This window comes from Procambarus clarkii, chromosome 31 (genome assembly GCF_040958095.1).
Source record: "Procambarus clarkii isolate CNS0578487 chromosome 31, FALCON_Pclarkii_2.0, whole genome shotgun sequence".
NCBI lineage: Eukaryota > Metazoa > Arthropoda > Malacostraca > Decapoda > Cambaridae > Procambarus > Procambarus clarkii.
The window spans coordinates 7,546,239-7,559,832 of record NC_091180.1 but is presented as its reverse complement, the minus strand read 5'-3'; positions in this window follow the sequence as shown (position 1 = coordinate 7,559,832).

Below are 13,594 nucleotides of genomic sequence, written 5' to 3'. Positions count from 1 at the left end.
TGGGGGCTTTATGTTAGTGGAGGCTTTATGTTAGTGGGGGCTTTATGTTAGTGGGGGCTTTATGTTAGTGGGGGCTTTATGTTAGTGGGAGCTTTATGTTAGTGGAGGCTTTATGTTAGTGGGGGCTTTATGTTAGTGGGGGCTTTATGTTAGTGGGGGCTTTATGTTAGTGGAGGCTTTATGTTAGTGGGGGCTTTAGGTTAGTGGACGCTTTATGTTAGTGGAGGCTTTATGTTAGTGGAGGCTTTATGTTAGTGGGGGCTTTATGTTAGTGGGGGCTTTATGTTAGTGGGGGCTTTATGTTAGTAGGGGCTTTATGCTAGTGGGGGCTTTATGTTAGTGGGGGCTTTATGTTAGTGGGGGCTTTATGTTAGTGGGGGCTTTATGTTAGTGGGGGTTTTATGTTAGTGGGGGCTTTAGGTTAGTGGAGGCTTTATGTTAGTGGAGGCTTTATGTTAGTGGGGGCTATATGTTAGTGGGGGCTTTATGTTAGTGGGGGCTTTATGTTAGTGGGGGCTTTATGTTAGTGGGGGCTTTATGTTATTGGAGGCTTTAGGTTAGTGGGGGCTTTAGGTTAGTGGGGGCTTTAGGTTAGTGGGGGCTTTAGGTTAGTGAGAGCTTTTAGGTTAGTAGGGGTTTTAGGTTAGTGAGGGCTTTATGTTAGTGGGGGTTTAGGTTAGTGGGGGCTTTAGGTTAGTAAGGGCCTTTAGGTTAGTGGGGGCTTTAGGTTAGTGGGGGCTTTAGGTTAGTGGGGGCTTTAGGTTAGTGAGGGCTTTTAGGTTAGTGGGGGCTTTAGGTTAGTGGGGGTTTAGGTTAGTGGGGGGCTTTATGTTAGTGGGGGCTTTAGGTTAGTGGGGGCTTTAGGTTAGTGGGGGTTTTAGGTTAGTAGAGGCTTTAGGTTAGTAGAGGCTTTAGGTTAATAGAGGCTTTAGGTTAGTGGGGGGCTTTATGTTAGTGGGGGCGTTAAGTTAGTGGGGGCTTTAGGTTAGTGGGGGGCTTTATGTTAGTGGGGGCTTTAGGTTAGTGGGGGGCTTTATGTTAGTGGGGGCTTTAGGTTAGTGGGGGCTTTAGGTTAGTGGGGGCTTTAGGTTAGTAGAGGCTTTAGGTTAATAGAGGCTTTAGGTTAGTTGGGGCTTTATGTTAGTGGGGGCGTTAGGTTAGTGGGGGGCTTTAGGTTAGTGGAGGCTTTAGGTTAGTGGGGGCTTTAGGTTAGTGGGGGCTTTAGGTTAGTGGGGGCTTTAGGTTAGTGGGGGCTTTAGGTTAGTAGGGGCTTTAGGTTAGTGGAGGCTTTAGGTTAATAGAGGCTTTAGGTTAGTGGGGGGCTTTATGTTAGTGGGGGCGTTAGGTTAGTGGGGGCTTTAGGTTAGTGGGGGGCTTTATGTTAGTGGGGGCGTTAGGTTAGTAGGAGCTTTAGGTTAGTGGAGGCTTTAGGTTAGTGGAGGCTTTAGATTAGTAGAGGCTTTAGATTAATGGGGGCTTTATGTTAGTGGGGGCTTTAGGTTAGTAGGGGCGTTAGGTTAGTGGAGGCTTTAAGTTAGTGGAGGCTTTAAGTTAGTGGGGGCTTCAGGTTAGTGGGGCTTTAGGTTAGTGGGGGATTTAGGTTAGTGGGGGATTTAGGTTAGTGGAGGCTTTAGGTTAGTGGGGGCTTTAGGTTAGCGGAGGCTTTAGGTTAGTGGGGGCTTTATGTTATTGGGGGCTTTAGGTTAGTGGGGCTTTAGGTTAGTTGGGGATTTAGGTTAGTGGAGGCTTTAGATTAGTGGGGGCTTTAGGTTAGTAGAGGCTTAAGGTTAGTGGGGGCTTTAGGTTAGTGGGGGCTTTAGGTTAGTGGGGGCTTTAGGTTAGTGTGGGCTTTAGGTTAGTGGGGGCTTTAGGTTAGTGGAGGCTTTAGGTTAGTGGAAGCTTTAGGTTAGTGAAAGCTTTCGGTTATTGGGGAATTTAGGTTAGTTTGGGATTTAGGTTAGTGGAGGCTTTAGGTTAGTGAAGGCTTTAGATTAGTGTAGGTTTTAGGTTAGTGAAGGCTTTAGGTTAGTGGAGGCTTTAGATTAGTAGAGGCTTTAGATTAATGGGGGCTTTATGTTAGTGGGGGCTTTAGGTTAGTAGGGGCGTTAGGTTAGTGGAGGCTTTAAGTTAGTGGAGGCTTTAAGTTAGTGGGGGCTTCAGGTTAGTGGGGCTTTAGGTTAGTTGGGGATTTAGGTTAGTGGAGGCTTTAGGTTAGTGGGGGCTTTAGGTTAGTAGAAGCTTAAGGTTAGTGGGGGCTTTAGGTTAGTGGGGGCTTTAGGTTAGTGGGGGCTTTAGGTTAGTGGAGGCTTTAGGTTAGTGGAAGCTTTAGGTTAGTGAAAGCTTTCGGTTATTGGGGAATTTAGGTTAGTTTGGGATTTAGGTTAGTGGAGGCTTTAGGTTAGTGAAGGCTTTAGATTAGTGTAGGTTTTAGGTTAGTGGGGAATTTAGATTAGTGGAGGATTTAGGGTAGTGTGAACTTTATGTGTATGTTCACGTGTATTAACATCTGCTTCTTTTTCCTGACTTGAGTGCTAAGGATATAGTTAGTAGCATTAACCTTCTTGAGAACAGGGTAAGGACCAATGTATATGGTACTGAAGCTTCCTGTTAACGTTGGAGAACTCACCAGTACAAGGTCTCCTACCTGAAGTTCCCTGAGTGTTGCTTTGCCGTCGTGTCTCTTCTTAGCAGTTACCTGAGAATGTAACAGGTTCTCTTTAGGTAGTTCCCATGAAGCAAACAACTTGCCTTTGTGCGTAGATAACCAGTCCAACGCATCCAGGTTGCTCTCTGTGTCCGTCCACTGGTCCTTAGTAACCTTCAGTGGTTCTCTCACTGTAGCCGTGTGACCATACACCATCAAGATTGGAGGCTCAGGGACTCATTCGGTGCTGATCTCATGGCAAAGAGGAAGGACATACAGAAGACACAGAAGGAAACATCTGGCTAGGCCATGAACAGTTTTCGGAATTAGACAACGTCCAGAAAATAATGCATCATGAGGTGTTTCCAAGAGGTTGGACCTGACCAGTGAGGGCACGACAACTTGCGTACGATCTGTGGAGTCTGGGGCGTTCTTTGTCGATACCTCCAGCACAGTACCTTATCCTGCCAGACGTATTGGTCACCTGCCTTCGCACCGGACTCTATGGTGTCTGCCAGTGCTTGAACCCCGGGGGTCCTTCTCTTGCTCTGTAATGAAGGTTGCTCCAGTCCAGCGCTTCGGTTCTGGGGTAGAGTCTAGAGAGTTAGATGGAGTATTGTCTGCGACCGGTGCGGTCGGTGTAGTGTTAAACAAATCATCCAATCCCAACTGAGTGTTTACCCGGGATCTGGCTTGTACTGCTACTACCGGCCTTACCACGTCTTCTACACGATCATCAACAACTATGAGGGTGGTTACTGCCCAAACCCAAAGCCTGGAAGCACAAACAGTAACTGTCTCTATTTTCCGCTTGTTACAACTTGCACTAAATTTGTTACATCTTGGCTTAACGTGTTTATGACGTATTAGAACGTTGTTACAACTTGTTTTATTGGTTGTTATAACTGGTTAGGAGGTGTTAAATCTTGTTCGAACGTTGTAGCAACGTCGTAGTTTCGGTGTGTGTTTGGCGGGTATATACGTACGTCTTACCCTCAATCACAAATCTAGTTCTACCTCAATCCCTTCAATTGGAAGATGGTCTACTGCCTACCGCCAATGTACACCTTCCATTGAACTATGGTGATTCCCAGTGAACCTCTACTAAGGGGGCAACGTACAAAGTGGAGGGAAACCCACCTAAAATAATACTTTGCTCCCCCCTTCAGTAGGCACTTCCTTGGGTAGCGAGCTCTTCAAAATCAGAGAGTGGGCTGCTCCACTACTGACCTTCCACACAGGTAACTCGATAAGTGCCCTTCCCAAGTGTATGGGGCAAACAAACCTGGCTTCTCCCTCCTATCTGTCCATAGATTGAGTCTTAGCTAGCGATAAGCAACAGCAACAGGTAGCCAGCAACAGTAATGGTAGCCAGCAAGAGTAATGGTAGCCAGCAACAGTAATGGTAGCCAGCAAGAGTAATGGTAGCCAGCAACAGTAATGGTAGCCAGCAACAGTAATGGTAGCCAGCAACAGTAATGGTAGCCAGCAACAATAACAACAGTAATGGTAGCCAGCAACAGTAACAACAGTAATGGTAGCCAGCAACAATAACAACAGTAATGGTAGCCAGCAACAGTAACAACAGTAATGGTAGCCAGCAACAGTAACAACAGTAATGGTAGCCAGCAACAGTAACAACAGTAATGGTAGCCAGCAACAGTAACAACAGTAATGGTAGCCAGCAACAGTAACAACAGTAATGGTAGCCAGCAACAGTAACAACAGTAATGGTAGCCAGCAACAGTAACAACAGTAATGGTAGCCAGCAACAGTAACAACAGTAATGGTAGCCAGCAACAATAACAACAGTAATGGTAGCCAGCAACAATAACAACAGTAATGGTAGCCAGCAACAGTAACAACAGTAATGGTAGCCAGCAACAATAACAACAGTAATGGTAGCCAGCAACAGTAATAGTAGCCAGCAACAGTAACAACAGTAATGGTAGCCAGCAACAGTAACAACAGTAATGGTAGCCAGCAACAGTAACAACAGTAATGGTAGCCAGCAACAATAACAACAGTAATGGTAGCCAGCAACAGTAACAACAGTAATGGTAGCCAGCAACAGTAACAACAGTAATGGTAGCCAGCAACAGTAACAACAGTAATGGTAGCCAGCAACAATAACAACAGTAATGGTAGCCAGCAACAGTAACAACAGTAATGGTAGCCAGCAACAGTAACAACAGTAATGGTAGCCAGCAATAATAACAACAGTAATGGTAGCCAGCAACAGTAACAACAGTAATGGTAGCCAGCAACAATAACAACAGTAATGGTAGCCAGCAACAATAACAACAGTAATGGTAGCCAGCAACAGTAACAACAGTAATGGTAGCCAGCAACAGTAACAACATTAATGGTAGCCAGCAACAGTAATGGTAGCCAGCAACAGTAACAACAGTAATGGTAGCCAGCAACAATAACAACAGTAATGGTAGCAAGCAACAATAACAACAGTAATGGTAGCCAGCAACAGTAACAACAGTAATGGTAGCCAGCAACAATAACAACAGTAATGGTAGCCAGCAACAATAACAACAGTAATGGTAGCCAGCAACAATAACAACAGTAATGGTAGCCAGCAACAGTAACAGCAGTAATGGTAGCCAGCAACAGTAATGGTAGCCAGCAACAGTAATGGTAGCCAGCAACAGTAACAACAGTAATGGTAGCCAGCAACAATAACAACAGTAATGGTAGCCAGCAACAATAACAACAGTAATGGTAGCCAGCAACAGTAACAACAGTAATGGTAGCCAGCAACAATAACAACAGTAATGGTAGCCAGCAACAATAACAACAGTAATGGTAGCCAGCAACAATGACAACAGTAATGGTAGCCAGCAACAATAACAACAGTAATGGTAGCCAGCAACAGTAACAACAGTAATGGTAGCCAGGAACAGTAACAACAGTAATGGTAGCCAGCAACAATAACAACAGTAATGGTAGCCAGCAACAATAACAACAGTAATGGTAGCCAGCAACAGTAACAACAGTAATGGTAGCCAGCAACAGTAACAACAGTAATGGTAGCCAGGAACAGTAACAACAGTAATGGTAGCCAGCAACAGTAACAACAGCCAGCAACAGTAACAACAGTAATGGTAGCCAGCAACAGTAACAACAGTAATGGTAGCCAGCTACAGTAACAACAGTAATGGTAGCCAGCAACAGTAACAACAGTAATGGTAGCCAGCAACAGTAACAACAGTAATGGTAGCCAGCAACAGTAACAACAGTAATGGTAGCCAGCAACAGTAACAACAGTAATTGTAGCCAGCAACAGTAACAACAGTAATGGTAGCCAGCAACAGTAACAACAGTAATGGTAGCCAGCAACAGTAACAACAGTAATGGTAGCCAGCAACAATAACAACAGTAATGGTAGCCAGCAACAGTAACAACAGTAATGGTAGCCAGCAACAGTAACAACAGTAATAGTAGCCAGCAACAGTAACAACAGTAATGGTAGCCAGCAACAGTAACAACAGTAATGGTAGCCAGCAACAGTAATGGTAGCCAGCAACAGTAACAACAGTAATGGTAGCCAGCAACAGTAACAACAGTAATGGTAGCCAGCAACAGTAACAACAGTAATGGTAGCCAGCAACAGTAACAACAGTCATGGTAGCCAGCAACAGTAACAACAGTAATGGTAGCCAGCAACAGTAATGGTAGCCAGGAACAGTAACAACAGTAATGGTAGCCAGCAACAGTAACAACAGTAATGGTAGCCAACAACAGTAATGGTAGCCAGCAACAGTAACAACAGTAATGGTAGCCAGCAACAGTAACAACATTAATGGTAGCCAGCAACAGTAATGGTAGCCAGCAACAGTAACAACAGTAATGGTAGCCAGCAACAGTAACAACAGTAATGGTAGCCAACAACAGTAATGGTAGCCAGCAACAGTAACAACAGTAATGGTAGCCAGCAACAGTAACAACATTAATGGTAGCCAGCAACAGTAACAACAGTAATGGTAGCCAACAACAGTAATGGTAGCAAGCAACAGTAACAACAGTAATGGTAGCCAGCAACAGTAACAACAGTAATGGTAGCCAGCAACAGTAACAACAGTAATGGTAGCCAGCAACAGTAATGGTAGCCAGCAACAGTAACAACAGTAATGGTAGCCAGCAACAGTAATGGTAGCCAGCAACAGTAACAACAGTAATGGTAGCCAGCAACAGTAACAACAGTAATGGTAGCCAGCAACAGTAACAACAGTAATGGTAGCCAGCAACAGTAACAACAGTCATGGTAGCCAGCAACAGTAACAACAGTAATGGTAGCCAGCAACAGTAATGGTAGCCAGGAACAGTAACAACAGTAATGGTAGCCAGCAACAGTAACAACAGTAATGGTAGCCAACAACAGTAATGGTAGCCAGCAACAGTAACAACAGTAATGGTAGCCAGCAACAGTAACAACATTAATGGTAGCCAGCAACAGTAATGGTAGCCAGCAACAGTAACAACAGTAATGGTAGCCAGCAACAGTAACAACAGTAATGGTAGCCAACAACAGTAATGGTAGCCAGCAACAGTAACAACAGTAATGGTAGCCAACAACAGTAATGGTAGCCAGCAACAGTAACAACAGTAATGGTAGCCAGCAACAGTAACAACATTAATGGTAGCCAGCAACAGTAACAACAGTAATGGTAGCCAACAACAGTAATGGTAGCAAGCAACAGTAACAACAGTAATGGTAGCCAGCAACAGTAACAACAGTAATGGTAGCCAGCAACAGTAACAACAGTAATGGTAGCCAGCAACAATAACAACAGTAATGGTAGCCAGCAACAGTAACAACAGTAATGGTAGCCAGCAACAGTAATGGTAGCCAGCAACAGTAACAACAGTAATGGTAGCCAGCAACAGTAATGGTAGCCAGCAACAGTAACAACAGTAATGGTAGCCAACAACAGTAATGATAGCCAGCAACAGTAACAACAGTAATGGTAGCCAGCAACAGTAACAACAGTAATGGTAGCCAGCAACAGTAACAACAGTAATGGTAGCCAACAACAGTAATGGTAGCCAGCAACAGTAACAACAGTAATGGTAGCCAGCAACAGTAACAACAGTAATGGTAGCCAGCAACAGTAACAACAGTAATGGTAGCCAGCAACAGTAACAACAGTAATGGTAGCCAGCAACAGTAACAACAGTAATGGTAGCCAGCAACAGTAACAACAGTAATGGTAGCCAGCAACAGTAACAACAGTAATGGTAGCCAGCAACAGTAACAACAGTAATGGTAGCCAGCAACAGTAACAACAGTAATGGTAGCCAGCAACAATAACAACAGTAACAACAGTAATGGTAGCCAGTCACAATAACAACAGAACAAGACAACAGGTGCAGACAGATATTTAACAACTCTTCCATGATTGGTCATTACCCTCACAAATCAAGAGAGCTGTGAGAGTACTAACGTCGTCAAGTGTGTGTGGATCCTTCCCATGTTGGAGTATGTGGAAGTGAACGAGCAGACGTGTTGGCTGCTGAAGGAGCTGAAGAAGACCATATTAAATATTTCACACCCAAGACTCAACTACAAATTAGAGGTATTGTCAGGCAACATAACCATGACAAGGTAACTGAGGAAAGGAGAACAGAAGCACAAATCAGTGAATCTGTAGAATGGTATAATATGGCTGCAGCTGGCAATCCTGATCATTATGGACGAAGAGGCGTTGGCCTTAGAAAGCAACCAAGAGCTGTTTAAAACTGTATGTCAAGTAGCCAGGGAAGAGAAGATTAAAGAGCGGAGAAGACAATGGCTTTAATTCACTAGCTCTAATGGACGGGAAACATCTGCAAGACAAGTGTGGGGCAAAAATACAGGTAGTTAAGGGGGGCAGAACCCGGTCTGCGGCTCACAAAGACCCGTAGGGTAAGGCTGAGGAACTAATTCACAAGTGGAGTGATGCAGCAGCATCCTCCTCCTCCCTGTCTGCAGAAGTAAGCAGGGAACAGCTCCTCCGACATAATGACAGAATTAGGATAACAAGAGCACAGTCTAGTGATGACGAGTATGGGCAACCAATCACAGCCCAGGAAGTAAGGAGGGGGGTATGAAAAAGGGTATAAGTTCTGTACCTGGTGAAGATGGTGTCACCTACGACATTCTCAATGCACTGTGTGAAGTGCCTGGGAATCCATTACTCCACCTGTTACAAATCAACAAACAAATCATTCCTAAGTGGAGTGTTGCCCACACAATGGAAACACACAATAATTGTTCCCATACCGAAGCCCAATGACCCCTGGCAATTACAGACCTATCAGTCTCATCTCACGCACTTGCAAGATAAATGAAAGGATCGTCCTGAACCGAATGTTGCACAAAATAGTCAGGCTAGGGAAAGGGGATCAATGGAATTGTTAAATGACGGACCACAGCAAATTGTATAGTTAATTACTTGGCTAATGACACAGCTAAGTATTCTGTATTTATTGACATCAAAGGAACCTTCGACAAAGCACAGGGGAATGCGATCCTGGACGAGCTTGCATGCATGGGTGTCAAGGAAAGACTCATGAAATGGGTTAAAGACTACCTCACAAGGAGGAAAGCCAAGGTCTGCTTCAATTGAGCAGTCTCAAGAACAATGAGTACGGAACTCGGGCTCCCCCAAGAAGGGTATTAAGCACCATACTCTTCAACATGCTTATGAATGCAATTGCAAATATTGAATTTCCGGAAGGAACACAACAAGTGGGATATGCAGTTGATGTTCTAATACAAGCTCCCACCTTGGGAAAAATTAAACAGTCCATTGAACTCCTTGGAAGGAAATGTATTGAGCTCGGTTTCACTCTCTCCACAAACAAGACAAAAGCATACTCCCATCACAAGCGGGGGGACAAATGGAGAACTACAAATTAATGGTGTAACACTTGAATGGGTTGACCACTATCGGTACCTTGGCGTCATTGTCAGCTCTAACAAAGGGAAAAAAGAGGAACTCAACCAACTCATGGGTTGGTGTCAAAATTCATGCAAATTTCGACTCAGGACACTTAAAGCTATGACCTGGAATGGACATGGAGCCTCTATTGCTGTGCTTAAAATGGGCAGCCTATGTGCACTCCGTCACAGACTATGCCGCACCAGTTCTGTGCACCTACTCCCAAAGCGATATGAAAAACTTGAAAGCATACAAAATGAAGCCATGACAATCACTCTTGGAGTCCCAAGAACTTCCAAAACATATAATCTACGAGAGGAGTTGTCCCTCCCCAGTGTTAAAGGCAGAATTAAGGAACTAAATACTAAGCTTGCAATTAAGATAACCAGAGATCCCCATTATAATGATGTTGCTAAGAAAAAAATGAACTACGTGCTACTTATAGGGGGAAACAGGAGAAGCAAAATATGGCATCACAGATTAGTCTGCTACCTCGAAGAGCTTCACCTGCTCGAGCAAGCCCGTGAGCTCCTGCCTCTTACCTCCCTGGGAGAATGACTCACGCAAGATTATCATCAATGATAAAGGCAACGAAAAAGTCCAACGTAATAACTCAAGAAATGAGGCACAATCATCTTGAGGAGATTTATAAAAAAAGCCGGTAATTAATTAGATCAAATCTACACTGATGGGTCATCTGACCCTGTCAATGGCAGGGCTGGTGCACCATACATTGTAATTAGGAATAATGCCTTTTATCGCGGAAATGAAGAAAAAACACGTATTGAGAACAATGACTCTTTAACGCAAGCAGAGGTAACTACCATTGTTATGGCGTTAGGATTCCTTGAACGAAACACGAATGGTGCAGTGATCTGCACTAATTCCAAAGCAGCACTACAAAGTCTTAGTAAAAATCGGCCAGAAAATCCTGCGATCGTCGTTAAGAGCTTCATCAATCAGTGAAGAGTCGTCAAATTTCTGTGGATCCCCTCCCATGTTGGAATCTGTGCAGACGTGTTGGCAGCTGAAGGCGCTGAAGAAGACCATTTTGGATATTTCATACCCAAGACTCTTCTACAAATTAGAAGTATTGTCAAGCAACATCACCTGACAAGGTTACTGAGGAAAGGAGGATAGAAGAACAAATCGGTGACTCTGCACGCTGGTACAATGTAGTTGCAGCTGGCAATCCCAGTCGTTGTGGACGAAGAGGAGGTGGCCGTGGGAGAGAATCAGTAACAGCAAGAAACTGTCTTGGGTACAAATATCCATGGAGATTCTGAATGGAAACAACAGTTAAGCAGAGGAGTTGCAGAATCCCTAATGAGAGTGATGAACACCGCCTTGACCACTACCTGAGAGTGTGGACATCTAAGAGTCATTTAAAATATGCGTAGAATAATAAACCCCACATTGTTTGAGTTAGGACAATATTATTTGTCAAATATAGATACTGTTCTTAAAAGATTCCCCCATTTTGCACCCGCAAGATAATGTTGCACCCGCAACTTAAGGGTTGACAAATGTTAATCTTCTTGTTTGTGAAGCTGTTCACCTGAGACAATTGAGCAAGTCCCAGCTGTGATTTCTGGGTGGCTGAGGGCGGTGGGTGTGCACGCCCCCGCCCACAGGAGGCTGAGGGCGGTGGGTGTGCACGCCCCCGCCCACAGGAGGCTGAGGGCGGTGGGTGTGCACGCCCCCGCCCACAGGAGGCTGAGGGCGGTGGGTGTGCACGCCCCCGCCCACAGGAGGCTGAGGGCGGTGGGTGTGCACGCCCCCGCCCACAGGAGGCTGAGGGCGGTGGGTGTGCACGCTCCCGCCCACAGTCACGTCGTCAATTAGGATATAAGTGGAAAAGTCGGAGAATACTTTCCTCTCAGTCTGTCGCCTTTCCTCTCCGTCTGCCAGTCCCCTCCTGTCCCACCCACCACACCACCCGGCCACCTCCCCCACCCACACCACCCGGACACCTCCCCCACCCACACCACCCGGACACCTCCCCCACCCACACCACCCGGCCAGTAACATTAACAACAACTCACCAACTGAACGATAACTTCTGAAATACTTTTCTCAAATCATTATTTTCTTGTATTGTGAATATATGTATGTATATATATATATATATATATATATATATATATATATATATATATATATATATATATATATATATATATATATATATATATATAATACTTACCGCCCTCAGCATGTATATATATACATGTCTGTATATATGTATACATGTACAGCATGTATATATATATGGCACAGTGGGGAAGGGCGGGAAAAGGGGATAGTACACATACAATCTTGGGAGAACTGGTCTGGTCAACAGGAAGATTGTGGCGAGTGTCGAGTGTTCCTCCGTGATGGTGAAGGTCCCGGCGGTGCTGGAGACCTCAGCCTTAAAGCTTAGAGCTATTGACTCCCACCGTGCGTGGGGGGGGGGGGGGGGGGGGAGGGGCCGGGGGAGATGAGTGAGGCTGGTGGTGGCACACTGGGAGGGCGGGGAGATGGGTGAGGCTGGTGGCGGTGGCAAGGTGGGCGGTGGGGAGATGGGTGAGGCTGGTGGTGGTGGCACGGTGGGCGGTGGTAAGATGGGTGAGGATGGTGGTGGTGGCACGGTGGGCGGTGGGGAGATAGGTGAGGCTGGTGGTGGTGGCACAGTGGAGGGCAAGGAGATGGGTGAGCCTGGTGGTGATGGCACGGTGGGCGGCGGGGAGATGGTTGAGGCTGGTGGTGGTGGTGGCGTGGTGGGCGGCGGGGAGATGGGTGAGGTTGGTGGTGGAAGCACGATGGGCGGCGATGAGATGGGTGAGGCTGGTGGTGGCACAGTGGGGAGTAGGAGATGGGCAAGGCTGGTGGTGGTGGTGGCACGGAGAGCGGCGGAGAGATGGGTGAGGCCAGTGGTGGCACAGTGGGGAGTAGGGAGATGGGTGAGGTTGGAGGAGGTGGTGGCACCGTGGACGGCGGGGAGATGGGTGAGGCTGGTGGTGGCACGGTGGGAGGCAGGGAGATGGGTGAAGTTGGAGGAGGTGGTGGCACCGTGGACGGCGGGGAGATGGGTGAGGCTGGCGATAGCACGGTGGGAGGCAGGGAGATGGGTGGGGCTGGTGGTTGTAGCACAGTTTACTGCGGGTAGATGAGTAAGGCTGGTGGTGGTGGCACGGTGGGCAGTGGGGAGATGGGTGAGGATGGTGGTGGTGGTGGCACGGTGGGCGGTGGGGAGATGGGTGAGGCTGGTGGTGGCACGGTGGGCGGCCAGGAGATGGGTGAGGCTGGTGGAGGTAGCACAATGGGCGGCGGGTGATGGGTGAGGCTGTTTATGGTGGCAGAGTGGGCAGCAGGGAGATGGGTGAAGGTGGTGGTGGCCCCGTGGGCAATGGGGAGATGGGTGAGGCTGGTGGTCGAACAGTGGGCGGCGGAAAGATGGGTGAGGCTGGTGGTGGTGGCAAGGTGGGCGGCGGGGAGATAGGTGAGGTTGGTGGAGGTGGCACAATGGGCAGCGGGGGATGGATGAGGCTGGTGGTGGTGGCATTGTGGGGGGGGGAGATGGGTGAGGCTGGTGGTGGCACAGTGGGGGGTTAGGAGATGAGTGAGGCTGGTGGTGGCACAGTGGGGGGTCAGGAGATGAGTGAGGCTGGAGGTGGTGGTTGTACCGTGGACGGTTGGGAGATGGGTGAGGCTGGTGGTGGCACGATGGGTGGTAGTTAGATGGGTGAGGCTGCTAGGCTGGAGGTGGTGGCACAGTTGGCGGCGGGGAGATGGGTGAGGCTGGTAGTGGCACGGTGGACGGCGGGGAGATGGGTGAGGCTGGAGGTGGTGGCACGATGGGCGGCGGGGAGATGGGTGAGGCTGGTGGTGGTGGCACGGTAGGCGGCGGGGAGATGGGTGAGGCTGGTGGTGGTGGCACTGTGGGTGGAGGGAGATGGGTGAGGCTGGAGGTGGTGGCACAGTGGGCGGCAGGGAGATGGGTGAGGCTGGAGGTGGTGGCACAGTGGGCGGC